This window comes from Fukomys damarensis, unplaced genomic scaffold (genome assembly GCF_012274545.1).
Source record: "Fukomys damarensis isolate Sample0158 unplaced genomic scaffold, DMR_v1.0_HiC HiC_scaffold_7, whole genome shotgun sequence".
NCBI lineage: Eukaryota > Metazoa > Chordata > Mammalia > Rodentia > Bathyergidae > Fukomys > Fukomys damarensis.
In genome coordinates, this window is record NW_022900919.1 from 13,086,620 (window position 1) to 13,101,782 (window position 15,163).

General features: G+C 41.0%; 1 long non-coding RNA gene across 7 annotated transcripts in view; it reads right to left on the minus strand.

The window, feature by feature from the left end:
- LOC104860018 overlaps window positions 1-15,163 on the minus strand; it is a 72,665-nt gene extending 57,502 nt beyond the window's left edge. For 3 of the 7 annotated variants that reach the window (XR_004516184.1, XR_004516183.1, XR_002025239.2), the window contains exons 1-4: window positions 14,468-15,163; window positions 10,663-10,741; window positions 2,347-2,582; window positions 117-285 (exon numbers count right to left, since the gene is read on the minus strand). This is a non-coding gene — a long non-coding RNA (uncharacterized LOC104860018). The remainder of the gene's footprint in view (window positions 1-116; window positions 286-2,346; window positions 2,583-10,662; window positions 10,742-14,467) is intronic. The other 4 variants (XR_004516181.1, XR_779540.3, XR_004516182.1 and 1 more) reach the window with 3 other exon arrangements.

The following is a 15,163-nucleotide window of genomic DNA, read 5'->3' on the forward strand; positions in this document are numbered from 1 at the left end:
TATTACTCCAAGCTGCCATTCACCTCCCTAGACCTCAGAGAATACCCAATAATCCCAGCATGGGGTAGAGCACGAACCATCACAACCCTGTTACCCTAACCCTCACTGCCACTCACCCCTTTATTCTGGTCCCCCAGGAACTATGTGTCTGCTCCAGGCATCCTTTTACCATTGTCTTGTCTTCTGCAGAAAATTCCGCTCCTAGAAAGGGCAAAAGAACATCCTCCATTCTCAGCAAGAGCTGTTAGGAAGGTCGTGAGCTCCCCTTGGCTCTGAGGACTCCGGCTAATGACAGGAAACAGAAGGGAACAGAGTATCGGATATCACAAAATGAGCCTGGGAATCATGAGACAAACTGGGGGAGTAGAAATGAAAGAGAAATGTGACGGTGTCCCCTGGAGCTGACCTGTGAAAACCCTGGTTTGCCCGGGAGAAGGTGTTGAACCACCCATGATTAATCAGGGAAAGCTCAACAGATGTGGATATTGGAGATGAGCTGCCACAAACTCAGCTTAATGAGAAGTAGTAGCCCTTAAACTCTGGCCTTGGGGAACATTTTTGTTTAGCTTTCATTTCTTCAAGCTTCAAAATCGGGTCCTGGGGGCCCTGAAGTGGTTCCGCTTGGTTTTCTGTTGTTGCTGTGTTTTTCTTGCTTGCTGTTAATGAACTGGTGGAAACTCTTTTGGGAAAGCCAAAGTGCTTTCCATGACTAGAGTCAGGGTGGCGAGGTGGCCCCTGTCTTCCTTCAGGTCCCTATGGAGTAGAAGAACTATGCTGAAGCCAGAGCAAGGGAGGGAGGAGAATTCTGCCCTCCAAACTTCTGGGCATACAAAGGAAGGAAGGAACAGGGGCTCTGGGCATTCCTGGTGGACTTCTATTCCTGCTATACGTGCCACGCCTGCCTGGCGTGAAAAAGGTGGATTGGAATTACTGAAGTTGGGGGTGGTGATGCTATATGGGTCTAACCTTTATTTACCTGAGCTACCTGCCAGATCTAGTACAAAGGTGCTGCAAAGCCCAGGGAAGTCAGGGATTTGACCTCAAACTTCTCTGTTACAGTGGATGAATCACTTCTATCCCTGCAGAATTTTTCCTAAGATGCTAAACACAGGTGTGAGCTTGGCAAGCTCTCAATGACCTCTGAGTGAAAGTAGATCTTTCCTGTTAGAAACCTGTTGCTGTTCTAGCACAGAAATTCAGCAGGCCACTTGAAAAGTGATATGGGTGCTGACTGAACAGGACAGGACAATGAGAAACAAAGAGATAGCTGCAAGATTTCACATTAACATTGTTTTGATATTTCAACTTCTAAATGGAAACCTTAGCCGGGCTTGGTGGCACATGCCTGTAATCCCAGCACTTGGGAGGCTGAGGCAGGAGGATCGCTGTGGTTCAAGACCAGCCTGGGCTACATGGTGAGTTCCAGGTCAGTCTCAACTATACAGTGAGACCCTGTCTCAACAAACAAAACAAAACTAAACTAAACTAAATGGAAACCTTATTTGCTACTTAAGGTGATCCACATGTCTATATCTGACTTAAGAATGAATGGAGTAGCAAGGACCTGGCACAGCAACTGGAGACAGCAGTCAAGTTGCCAGGACGACTACATTTCCTTTCCTTTTCTCTTATAAGGTGCTGACATAATAAAACAGGCAACGTCCATGAGAAACCTTGGGCTCCTCATGCAACATAAACAAGTAAGCTGAAGGAAATAGATCAGAACTAGATTTCTGCTTTGTTACATCATCATGAAGATGAAACAAATCAAATTACCAAACTGCAATCACTTAATCCACATCTGACATATAAATTTTTATCAATAAATGTTAGTTCTGTTGTTCTTTTCCCTGTAAGGGGAGGTGACATGCTAGCAGAAAAGCTGCACCATAACAAAGTTTGAGGACCAAGGATTTTTGTTAGAGAGTAGCTCAGCATCATTGAGTTCTTAGAAGAACTAAAGCTGAGAGTTCATTCCTTGGGAATCACTTCATCGTGTTCAACAGTGACATTAGAGTACCCATGAGAGTATGAATTAGCACAGATATGAATGAAAGTTCAGCCCGTGGACAAAGAAATGCAACCTCATGAATTTCCCCACTGGGGTAAGAGGATATCTCAGAATTTCAACTTAAAAGCTGATAATGATACCTGACGTTTATTGAGCATTTTCTGCATGCCCAATGTTCTATCTTCTTTATAGATGTCATTATTTCCTCCACTTTGATGAAGAACCTGAGCCAAGACCCAGCCAGTCACTTGCTGCGGGCAGTTAAGCAGTGGCAGAGAAGCAGGTCTGGAAGGGAGATAAGTCTGTGCACTTATCTACTGAGGTACAGATCCTACCTTCTGAGACAAGCCGAGCCAGGACTGCTCTGTCTCTTGCGCCAAATAAACGAGGCCTTGAGAAACTGCTGAGCGGTGACAGTCACAACTCAGGGACGGCTGCTGCATAGGAAAAAGGGCTGCCAGACAGCTGCTTCGTGATCCAGTGGCCTCTTGTTCTGAGAGCTGGCTTCCACTTCTATGACACGCAGCCCATTTGAAAGCAGGGCCACGCTTCCCGGGATGCAGGCCGCTACCTTGAATACAGAAAACACTCAGCTCTTCATTGCAGCCATAAATTACTTACGGGGATGCAAAAAGCTACGGGTATGGCCTGTCATAGACCTGCAAATGTTCCGGCCTCGTCCCTTTCCCAATCTGTGCACTTGTGCTTTTCCAATAGAACCAGTGAAAAACAGAAGTTTAAACAAAGTTTTAAAATGGTGCAAAATTCTACCTTCTAAGTATCTGTGTGCATATGTGCATATGTACCGCGTATATTAATTTATAGTCAAAAGTCATAGACTCTGCAAAAGAGGTGATTCCTACAGCATTTTACCCATGGAAGAAAAACTCATTTTTGCCCATCGAATAGCAATATTTTAATGGGGCTGGTCTATGTGAATTTAGTAGGCCATTTGTGGAACAGATAAAATATTCTTAAGTGAACCAGGAATGACTCATGTTTTGTAATAGTATTTTGCAAATAGCATCTGTAAGTCCCATGCCTCATCCAAAAAGACTTTGAATGGTTGGCAATTTCAGGACGTCAGCTCCTTTGTGGAAACAAATCCTTTGAATGGTTGGACATGACCGTCTCAATTCAATGCCAATATTATTGAATGAAATGGAAATTCACTAGCACATTTTGTATTTTTACAAATTTTGTTTTGACAATTATAAAGACTTCAATAAAATGCTGAACCAGGACATTCTTCCTATAGTATTGATAAAATGCTGTACTATAGAATTCTGACTACATTCCACGCATACAATTAATGATCATTGTGTTTCACTCACTGACTCATTCATCGAATAAACAGTTATGGAATTGAGAATATATGTTCGGAACTATGTTACCTAGAGGGGTACAAACTGATAAGCAAAAATGGACAGGTTCTCTGTTTTTGGTTGTTGTTTTTGTTTTTTGGGCACCGGGGATTGAACTCGGGTCCTTGCACTTGCAAGGCAGGCCACCGAACCACTGAGCTAAATCCCCAGCCCAGGTTCTCTGTTTTTGGTTGTTGTTTTTGTTTTTTGGGCACCGGGGATTGAACTCGGGTCCTTGCACTTGCAAGGCAGGCCACCGAACCACTGAGCTAAATCCCCAGCCCAGGTTCTCTGTTTTGATTGGGCTAATGGTCTTGAGCAAGGTTTGGCAAAGTTTCATTGAAAAGAGCCTGGTATTTGAAATGCGTGGGCCATGAATCTGTTGCAATGACTTAATTCTACTGTTCTGGTGTGAAGCAGTCATGACACCATGCAAAGGAATCAGCGTGGCTATGTTCTAGTAAGTAAAACTTTATTTTGCAAAAGTAAGGTCCCAAAGACTATAGCTTTTAAACCCCTGGTTTAAAGTGTAAACTAGGGCCAGGGATTTAGCTCAGTGGAGCCACACCTGCTTCAAAAACACAAGGTCCTCAGTTCGACCTCCAGTACTGGGGGGGAAGTGTAAATTAAACTAAATATTTATCAAACCATCTAACAAGTCATTTGCATAGGTGAGTTTGTAAATCACAGAGTTGCAATTGGCATAAAGATCCTGAATAAGAACTGCATTTGACTACAAGCATGAACAATCGATGTGAACAGAAAGGTCAGAGAAAGGAAAATCTGAGCTGAACTTTGAATGATGGGATAGAAGTGCATTTAGTGAAGACTTGAGAGAAGAGTGCTCCAGCAGCATATGGAAAGTCTTGTGATGCAGAGGTATTTTTGCTTTAGAAAGTGGAAATCACATAGTGCCTGAAAAAGAGTAAAAGCCAGCAGACTCTGGTACAAAGTGGAGAGGTGGACAGAGCTTTTCAGATAAAGAACAATGTAACAATGCCAAGGCCAGGGGAGTCTTGTGAGGTCCACTCAAATGGTTGATTCCGAGAGTCTACTTGCAAATGCGGACTGGGAGCCCAAAGCTGTGGTCGTTGCTCCCAAGCTAAGACTAAGCTCTGTGATTCAGTCACCTATCTCAACAAATGAAAACTGATGTCCTTCAGATGAAATACCTGACACTCGCATAACTTAATGGAGGAGCAGTCTATCTTTAGCTCGTAGATTTTGTCCATGATTGAATCGACTCTGCCCAAGGTAGAAATAGGATGGCAGAGGGGCATGGCGGAGGAAAAGATGCTTAATTCATGGTGACCAGGAAGCAAAGAGAGAAGGGAGGGACAGGGGACAAGAATACACCCTTCCAGGTGATGTCCACAGTGATCACCTCCCACCAGGCCCCACCTCCTAATAGGACATTCAGCTGCTGAAATCATCACTGGATGATGGATCATCACTGGATGAATATAGCACCCCATAATCCAATCACCTCCCAGACCCAGGAGACTTGGGAGACATTTCCGATCTACACCATCATGGAGACTCTCCCACGGTGTGGGTTTGCACAGGCCAGGTAGCCGTGGTAGACAAAGGAGAGCATCTTGGGGAGCAATGCGGAGATAGCTGGAGTCTCAGCTTCTGAGGTAATTTCCATGAAATCAGGAATATTCACAACGTAAGAAACTCTAGAGATCGCTTTGATCTGCTCTTTTCACCTGGTGTTTCAAGAAGCCCAGAGCTCTGCAAAAATACTTAGGAGGGCAGCGAGGAGGGAGGGTACAGCAGGCTACCAGGGGCTCCAAACCAAGCTGCTCCAATGTGAACCACAGAAACGTAGGTGAATCCCAGATGCTATTCCACCATAGTGAGGGTGGAAAAACATTTAAAACCTATCGGTCAATGACACTTTCTTGTTTAAGGGTGGAAACTGAAGTTTCTCGAGTTTACCCAACTTGTTTGAGAAGAGACCCCGGGCCCTCTCTTTCCACCTTCACATGGGTCCTGTGGCTAAACCTGGTTGTCACCACTTCAGGTAGTGATTTCCTTATCTGAAAATGATTTTTGTTACACCTGGAGTCAAGTGGCTGAAGTGGGTGGTAGCCAAGTGCTCCCAAGCAGCTACAGAAGCAGGAGGAAATGAAAGCGAACATTAATTGGATTTAAGTGCTGTGATGGCTTAGGTGCCTCATCATATCTTCGTAAAAGTGTAATAGAAGCAGAACCAGATATGCATAGAGCCCAGAAATCTGCTCCGGAAGTTAGAGATGAGATGAAAAGTGAAGAGAGCCAGTCTCCCTCAGACACAGAGCCCAGAGACAGGAAGGTTTTCTGACATCCTTCAGCTGCCAAGGCACCTCTTAGAAAAACCTGGGCTCTGCCTCATGGATCTCTGGTGACTGGCCCTGCGTTTTGCACCCCAAAGCTCAGAAATAGGCACTATTTCCCCAGGCTGTGGTCCTACCCAACGACCTGTAAGTAAAAGAAGTAACTGCAGGCTGCAAACTGCAAAGCAAATGCCTTAATGTGTCTCCCTCAACTGTTATTTCCTGATTCCTAATCTCAAGAGTGGTTCTAGGGCTTCACTTTCAAATGTAAAAGTTGCCGTTATTTTAAAATAGGGTAATTTCTTCTGAAATCACTGGGGTTCATTCTCATCTCTTCCTTCACTTGATCACTTTACGTGTCACCCTGCATGACAGGTGTGGGTTTCATCCTGACCCTTCTCACTCACCCGTGGGATTGAGTATGTTACATCCAGATTTATACCTGTTGCTACACAGGTATAAATTTCTCTACATTTCTTTTCTTTTTTTTTTTTTCATGCCAGCATCAAGAGGAGTCTGATGAATAAAGGAAAAAAATTATCATTCTTGAGGTTTGTCTTGGCTATGCTAAGCCAGGTTTGTTCCAATTTGGAAATGTACAAAATCTAGCTAAAATTCCCCCGTCCTAGGCTCTTGACTTCTACTGGCAAATGTCTCATCAGACAAGCAGCAAAGAGCTCTGAATGCTAAAATGCTCCCAAGCCCTTTTAGCCAAGAACTGATTTAGATCAGTGACTGCCAAAGCACACAGGTGGCCCAAGGAGTTTAGCCAGTTAGCAATTTCTACATTTATATTGCCATATCTCCCTCTTCAACTGGGCATATGAGAGATATCCAAATAGTCTCTGTCATAAAAATCACTGTTGGTGCAAGCTCATAAAGCCCCATGTCTCTGTTTCAGGCTGAGCATCTGCATTTCAGCTTTGCCACTGGCAGCGGGACAGATTTGGTCCTGGCAGCTGGTTTCAGATGTGCTGTGCTCTTCGTCCTTGGTGGGAACGAGATGGAATCACCAGGATAAAGAGCTTGTGCTATTTGGATTCCCTCAATGCAATATTATAAAATATCTGCCTGTCAAATTTTATGTGGGTGGATTATACATTTATCCATTTTTCTTCCACAGCCTGCAAAAAAGAATAAGAAATAAAAATAAACCTAGTTGTATTTTAAAATAATCATCCATGTGGGTGTCCTTTTTTAATTTATGAGGCCAATTTCAAATACGAAAGCTTTAGACTATGGAGAATAAAAGACCGCGTCTGCAGAAAAGGAAGAAAAGACATCCGAGGAGAACTGCAAGCTGAATGAATTTTGAAACTGCAGCTAACGTGGGAAGGGAAACGAGGCAAGTGGGCAAAAAAGAAAAAAAACTACTTTTGAGATTGCTCTTTAAGGGCAGATCCTTCCAGTGGTTACAGAAATATGCGTTCCAGAGAGTGCAATAGATTTACTTATTCGTTGTGCAGCAATCTATCATTTTCTGTGAACATCAAGCTCATAAGTGACATCTGAATGTTCAAATTCTATCACAACAGGGAAGGATCCAGAACACTACTTTTGAATGCAACGGCATACTCTGTGGTAGAGAGGAAAATTCACTAGAGGATTGTTAATGCTGGCTGCTCAAGCTGGCATACTGAATTAATGAAATAATGACACCTACAAATTAAATTCTCAGCACAAGCACTTTGTATACGTTCTGTAAATCTTTTGACTTACAATTATTCTCTTTCCACAAGAGCCTTAAGGGCCAGCAGTATCTTGCAGTCAACTTTGATTAGATTACAACATCTAACTTTTCGTTTACAAGAATTTTGCAATGTAGCTGTTAAACTTATTTGTACACAGTACAGAATATCAGCTTACGTTAGATAACATATAGTAAAAAAAGCAATTCTTAAAACCAAGCAATTCTTATTCTACTACATTTTTCTAATCTTTCCTTAAAATAACTTATAAGGATTGTTACAACATGGAGTAATGACGACAGGTTGATGCAATATTGTGTACCACTTCCTGACTTCACATTCTGTGGGGTCAAGGAGTTTTTACACTTCAGAAATTCACAAATATTGAAAATGATGTCACAAGTTATTATTTTGCAGTTTGCCTAAAGCTAGGGTATTTACCGATAAATTGTTAATAATGCAGGTTAAACTTAGATTTGTGTTTTGGTCATAGACCTTAGATTGTGACCAGCAGAAAAAAAGATTAAAGTTTATTCTCTGAGTACTCAAAAAACATTTCTCAATTCTGTAAAAATGTCACTTAAAAATAAGTGAAGTTCTCATGTATGTCTTTTTTCCTCTCATATTACTTGCAACACAAACTAAAGAACAACCAATATTCCTTTCAAAACTGCACTTATCAACTGCAAAAGTAGATTATCTATAGATGTAAGAATTTTGCCAAAAATCAATGAAAACACTTTTTAATAAACAATAGTATTTAGGAAATTTATAATATAGAGAACTATATATTATTATGTATAAAATTCATTCTATGTATCTTTTATATTAGCAAACATTTATCATGAACTCACATAGGTATATCTGCATGTGTTTTAGAAACCCCAGCACACAGCGAAGGCTCAGAGGCTCCTTCTCCAAGGCCATTCCATGAGTAATCATTGTGCTATCAAAGGTGGGCATAGCAAATAGCATGTATTAGCAGAGGTGAATATTTTTATACCCCAGGAACTCCTGTCTCACTGACTCTCGTGTCTTTTGTTATTTAGACTTCATGTGTTTTTCCTCTGAGATCTCCTGGTTATTTTTCGATAGTCACTGGGAATAATTGGTCTCATAAAACACATAAGCACTTCAACATTACCCCTTATTCCTCAGGTTCTACAATGAAATACACGCAAACTAAACAGATCAAAAGCATACAGGCTTTTAGTCCTGCATGTTATAAAGACTCACTGTTAGCATTTTTCAGCTTCTCTTTTCTCTATGAAATTTAAAATGCATAGATGCACATTTCAATGAAATTATTTTCTTGCTCTTTTTAAAAGAAAAGTCACTTTCGGATGAAGCATGTTTTGTCAGTAGTTCTCTACTGCTGGAGCCAGCAATTAGAATTGGTGCCATGGTCATTTTTACCTACAGCTTCTTTACTGTGTAACAGATATAAAATAAAGCACTTATATTTTGCAGAACTTGGAGCATTGCAACATACTTCACTGCTGTTGTATCTTTTGATCCTCCTAACAGTGGAGAGATATATAGGACAGATCTCCTTTAACCTAACAGGAAATAGAGGCTCAGGAAGATTAAAGGAACTCTGTACACTTATTGCTCTATCACTTTATAATTCAGGTCTTACTTTTCATCATCACAGCCTGGAGTGAAAATGTGAACAAAATTCCTGAGGTTTATTGGGCAAAGCATGGCAATATAGAAAGATTATAGTGTCCAAAGAAATTGAGCAAGAAAACATCCATCAGGAAACAAAGAGCTAAGGAAGGAAAATAAAAAGCATTGCAATAAAAGTTTCCTTCAAGGGACTTTTCACAAAGAAATAAAGATTCCAGCTATCTGCAAAATCCCCAAAATTGTTGACATAAATCCATCCTACAAAGGAGCTTCTTCTTCCATAGTAGAATGAAGAGAATGAAAAGTCATTAAAAATGCTACAGATTTAGCATCTTTGATCTGATAATCTGAAATCTGAAATACTGTAAAATCTGCAACTTTTTGAGTCCCAACGTGTTTACGGAACACTTGGATCTTGCATTTTTAGATAATGAATGCTCAACCAGCAAAATCTATGCAAATGTTCCAAACTGGAAAAAAAAAAGGCTCTAAAATAAAAAACATTTCTGATCCCAAGCACGTCAGATAAGGAATGCTTACCCTATAATATATATTATCTTGAATCTATGGAAATGTAACAGATTTGAGACATTTTACTCAATGTTTTGGGTCCACAATTCATTAATTCCTCAAAATAATTCCATGAAATGGACACTGATCATTCCAGTATATAAGTGAAGAAACCGTGGCTGGGAGAAATGATCAAGTTTCCAAACTTAAATTTGAACACACTTGTTGTACTACAGAACGTACATTCTTTTTTTATTGGTACATTTTAGGTATATAATCGAGTTGCATTCATCATTGGCATCTTGCACCTTTACATGATGTGTCTTGGTTCTTCTATTTTCTCCATTGCCCTGGCCTCCCTTCATCCCCTCCACCCTTCCTTATTTACAGACTTTGTTTCCACTTTTTCCTTTCCTCTTACTTTTTCGTTTCCCTTTTTACCTTTCCCCTACGCCTCCAACTCCCCCTATATCTTTAGAACTTTTCTTCCTGTTACACAATATCCATTAAACATTTTGATCCTTATTTACACTTTTACTTTTTCACACCAGAGAAACTGTATGGTATTCACACACGTGTGTGTCCTATTAATTTCACTTAAGAGCATGGCCTCAGTGAGCATCCACTTAGCTGTAAATATATTCTTAACCTCTCTGGTAATTTACAGATAAAATGAGTTACTTGATGATCTGCTTGAAAAATTCTAGCACTTCCTCTGACCAACGAATGCGTTTACTTGACACGGATTTAGCTCACTCCAGCAGTGGCAGCAGCGTGGTCTTGACCCTGAAGTATCAGCGGGGAGCTCGGTGCACTGGAGTCATTTCAGACTAACACAGGAACCCAGTTCTGCCATAGACTGGCTATTGTCAATGTGATCTCTGAGCCCCAGATTCCTTGGGCTTGTGATGTACGCCCTTTAGAGAGGGCTCACAGGGGTGAAACGTATGAAATCGCTAACTGTGGAACTCCGGAGGTGCTTGAATGGCAGTGCGCCCTTGTACATTTTGGTCTTGCGTCATATGGAGGTTCACACCTGGATGGAGATGTACACAGAAAGGGAGAGGGAGATCTCTGGGGCTTTCTGTATTCCGCACCTCAGAAGCATTGAGACGGCACTGCCGAGAGTAGATACTTACCTACGCCCAAGCAAATGTGCGCATCTGTCAGCATTCCTCCCCTGCAGACCTCAGGCTTCTGGTCCCTCAAAGACAGTTTCTGAAAGTTATTGAAATAAATTGTTTTGTCCACCATCATTTCTCCTATCTAAAGGGCATTTTCCTTTACTTCATTTCCTCAAGAGCACTCTTGATTTTCTCTGCCTTCTGCTAAGAAAAGAATTTGTCCAACCTAGTAAAATGCCAAAATCAATATGAACATGAATTAACAAGCAGAAATCTAAGCTACTGTTATATCTTGCCTGGATTACTGCTTCGTTTTCTTATTTGGTTTATCGACTTCTAGGCCTACCCCACTCTACTTCATCCCCATGGGGATCTTTCTAAAATTCAAATATCTTCTTGCCCGCCACAGCTAGCATCCCTTCACTGACTTCAAAGTAAAGTACGAAGCACTCAGAAAACCTCCCGTAGGCTTTTCAGCTCTAGCGCCTGACCAAGTTTTTGTCTCTCCTCCTGTGTTTTAGTCACGTCTGCAATACTCTTTACTTACATTGAATTATTTGCAGTTTTGCTAATTCAATGTTATTTCTGCCTTTTTCTCTTCTTTCTTGAAAACTAGATTATTACCACTTCCTAGGTAATCAAGACTGAGACGCAAGGGTGACCCTTGATGCTTGTTTAGTTACACAGCCTCTCCTCTTATCTGACAAGGTTATAATTTTTGCTTACTTATCTTCTTCATGTACTAGTTCATGAGTTCCTGAATGATAAGAACTGTCCTTACATTCTTAATACTTCTCTCAAGCTTCACATGTAAGAGAGCACTTTGCAAATGTTTCTTAAATAAACTCATCATATATTGAAATGCAATGCACTCAGATTTAGGAAAGTTATGGCTTGTATCCAGATGTTCCCCCGGAGCCTCATGTGCTCATAGGTGGGGCTTTAGGGAGATGGCTGGATCATAAGCATGCGATGGTGGATTATAGGATGCGATACTGAGATTAAGGGTGTGTGATAAATCGGCTTAGCATATTTCTGGGTGTGAATAATGGAAACCTCACCTTGGATGTGGGTGGCATCAATAAATAGGCTTGTAAGCCTGGATGGAATGAAAGGAACAGAAAGAAGGCTGTTTTTCTGCTTGCTACCTCTTGCCTACTTTGCCATGGACTGTTTTTCCTGTGATAACCCTCTGCCATACCACCCTGCCTTAGATCAACCAACTGTGAACGGAAGCCCCTACAAAGTGTTATCTGAAATAAAATTTATCTATTTAACTTGTTGGTATGGGGTATTGGGTCTCAGGGGAAAAAAATAAGAAAGAAGATGAACATGCAAGGTCATAGCTGTATCTTTATCTATTTCTACAATTTAGAAACAATGGTCAGAAAACACCAGCTGAAGATGAGAAAATGTAAGTTTCAGTCCTACCAGATAACTTTATTGATCCTCACCCATAAAGAGGATAAATATTTCCATTCCACTTATACCACAGAATATACAGTGATTAGAATGTATCTTGTGGTGAATCTGATCATATCCCAGTCAAATCCACCTTTTAAATGGAGGGACCATGTTGGCCAAATGAGGAGAATGACACTAACCGAAAGCACTTAGTTCTTGTCCCTATGCAAAGTGACCAGCTTGAGATTACTTCCATTTTACCAAGGAAGACTGTAGCCCAATGACTAATTGTGAGGGTACACAAGCTTGGCATCTCCAACCAGGGAACCCTCGAGAAATTCCCACTGGGTCTGAATTCTCCACAGAGATTCTTAGAGGTCCACTTCTCCCTCTCTTAATCCTGCTGCCTTCCATTCCCTTCTACACATATTGACTCCAGAAAGTGACTATACTATACTTCCTGTACGCTACTCTGCTAGTCTCTGGAATTCCTTTTATTAAACAAAAAGAATTGTCCTGAAAAGAGGTCATAAGGACACACTATAAAGAGCACTTGTTACACATATAAAATATGATTTTTGCAGGAAAACACAGGTAGAGAAACAATAAACCTTGTATAATCATCTTGGCTTCCTCTAGCTCATAGAAAGGGATACTTTGGTTAGGCAAAGCTAGAACAGATGTATCTTGGCCAATGGTGCAGTAGAAACCATTCCCTACGTTATAATTTGCAGGTCAGTGTGCAGGGACTGAGTGACTACCTAACAAATAGAAAAACAACCTTATTAGAAGGAGGGACTATCTGGTCCCAGGAGCTGGTGTCAGCCTTATCCTTCTTTGAGTGAACTCAGGTCTGCTCATTCAGCTTTCTACTAAAAAAGAAAAGAGGCTCCTCCATATTTGCTTCTCTTTCCACGTTAAAAAAATGGAGATGTTCACTAAGGCTTTATAAAGTACTTCTGAGTTACATAACCATCATGAGGCCTTCTTTTCATAACAGCTAACATTACAGTATAAAACTTCTAGATGTGTTAACTCATTCAGTTGTTTCAACAATCCTACAGGGTAGAAACTATCAGGTCAGTGGGCAGCTGGAAATTAATGAGAAAGAAAGATTCTGCCAAAGTCTTACAGCTGAACTGGCCTTGGTGCCAAGCAGAACCTGGGCTTTAGACTAATCTGCTCCATGATGTCCCAAGAGTTTCATTAAACCTTCCAAAGTGTTTCATAGGAAGCAAAATACAGTTATGATCATGAAACATTCATCAATATCAGTAGATTACATGTGATACTCTAGCACATTACATTATCTTTCAGACAAGGTTGTGCTAATTGTTTCAAAATAGTTTTTGAAACTCTACCTCAATAAATTTGTGGATTTAAAGTATCATGTGGAGAGGAACTATATGCAGATTCTAGGTAACTACAATCAAGGAGGTCTTAGCTAGGCCTAGAAATTTACACTTCAGCAAGATTTGGGGGATGATGTATATGTACATAGATCCAGTCCATTTTTGATGGAGAGAGCCCGATCTAGTGCTTTTTACAGTATTAAAAACATGGGCCACTTAAGTGTAATACTTACTGTCATTTTATCAAAAACAACATTGAACTCTAGACACTGAATTACAATTATTACCTTATTTCCATGGCAATTTTTATTCCCCTTACATTATTTTTATTCACCGTAATTTGTAACAGGAGTTATTTGTGTTCAACATAGGTAAAATATCATATCTATTTGTGCAAGCACTTTTATTCAATGCATCTGAGCCTCACATCAACCCAACCCAGTAGTTCCATAAATTAAGAAATTGAGATTGAGAGAAACGAGAACACTGCTCCATATTATGTAGTTCAAGCACGCCGAACATGCGACTTAGATTCTGGTCCCCAAAACTGAGTATTCGGTATTGTTTTCCCCAGGTCACAATTTCCCCACTCCTAGTCCTCAGATCTGTGGAGTGGTTTCCAGATTTCTAACAGATTACTCAAGTCTAAGTCTTTAAAGACAGTCTGGGGTTCAAAATATTGAGTTCATCCTGCCTTAAATCCACTTTAAATCACAGACATTTTCAGCTCCTCTTCATCTAGAAACAGCAAACAAACCAACTTCCTCTCTGTGGAGGAGAGAGACTGAGTAATTTTGTGGCCATCTCAGGTAAATGGTTCCCATGATCCCCAACCTCAGCAATAAGGGGAAAGAAGGGGGGGCAAGAAAGAAAATATGGAGGAGAAACATTAATGCACTTTTTAGATTAATAAAGCAAAATGTATGTTTAAAATCATTTACCTAAATGTGTCCTAAAAATTACCTGGCATAGGGCCAGGGATTTAGCTTAGTGGTTCTACCGTCTCCCTCGCAAGTGCAAGGTCCCGAGTTCGAACCCCAGTTCCAAAAAGAAAAAAAAATTACCTGGCATCAGCACAAACCCAGGCTGCTTCCTTCTCGGTCTTTTATGCTTCCTCTTCCCATGAGCAAGGCTTTCTGGAAATGTTCGTTTATGGAGGGTGCTAAGGGTCTTTCAAATACGGTCAAGGGTGGGCTACACCAGTGCTTTGGCAGAATCCTGATGCACTTCTCTCGTGGCTCTCTGCAAGCTGTTTGCAGAAGCAGGCATCAAGTCCCAGGAGAGTCCGTCTTTCTCAGAGCTCTGGGAACGTCACCAGAAACACGGCTTGACCCCATTTCTGACTCAGAAGCTTCCTCTGCAAGCTGGAATGAGACAGCGCCAAGACAGCTGCAAAGAAAGAAAAAAAAAAAAAGAAGGAAAACTCACCCTTTCAAAAATAAACATCTACTTAAATGAAAGTTAATCAAGAGGTTGAGTTTGGACAAAGATTTGGATTTCTGCGTAGTAAGAGCAACATGATTGCCCGATGTGACCAGCAAATGGTAGCTCAGTGCCAAGTCGCCTTGTGATGAAATCCGCCATCATGGGCTGGTCGCCTCTGAGGAGCAGGTTAGTGCCGGTCACATCCAGACTCTGGTTTCGCTTTAGGACTTCACTTGGGTGACAATAAAGCAGCCCATGCTGGGGCCAGGTGAAATCTAAACTGCATTTCATCTTTGTTCAGATCTTAAAATCTAATAAAAAGCTAATTCTTACAG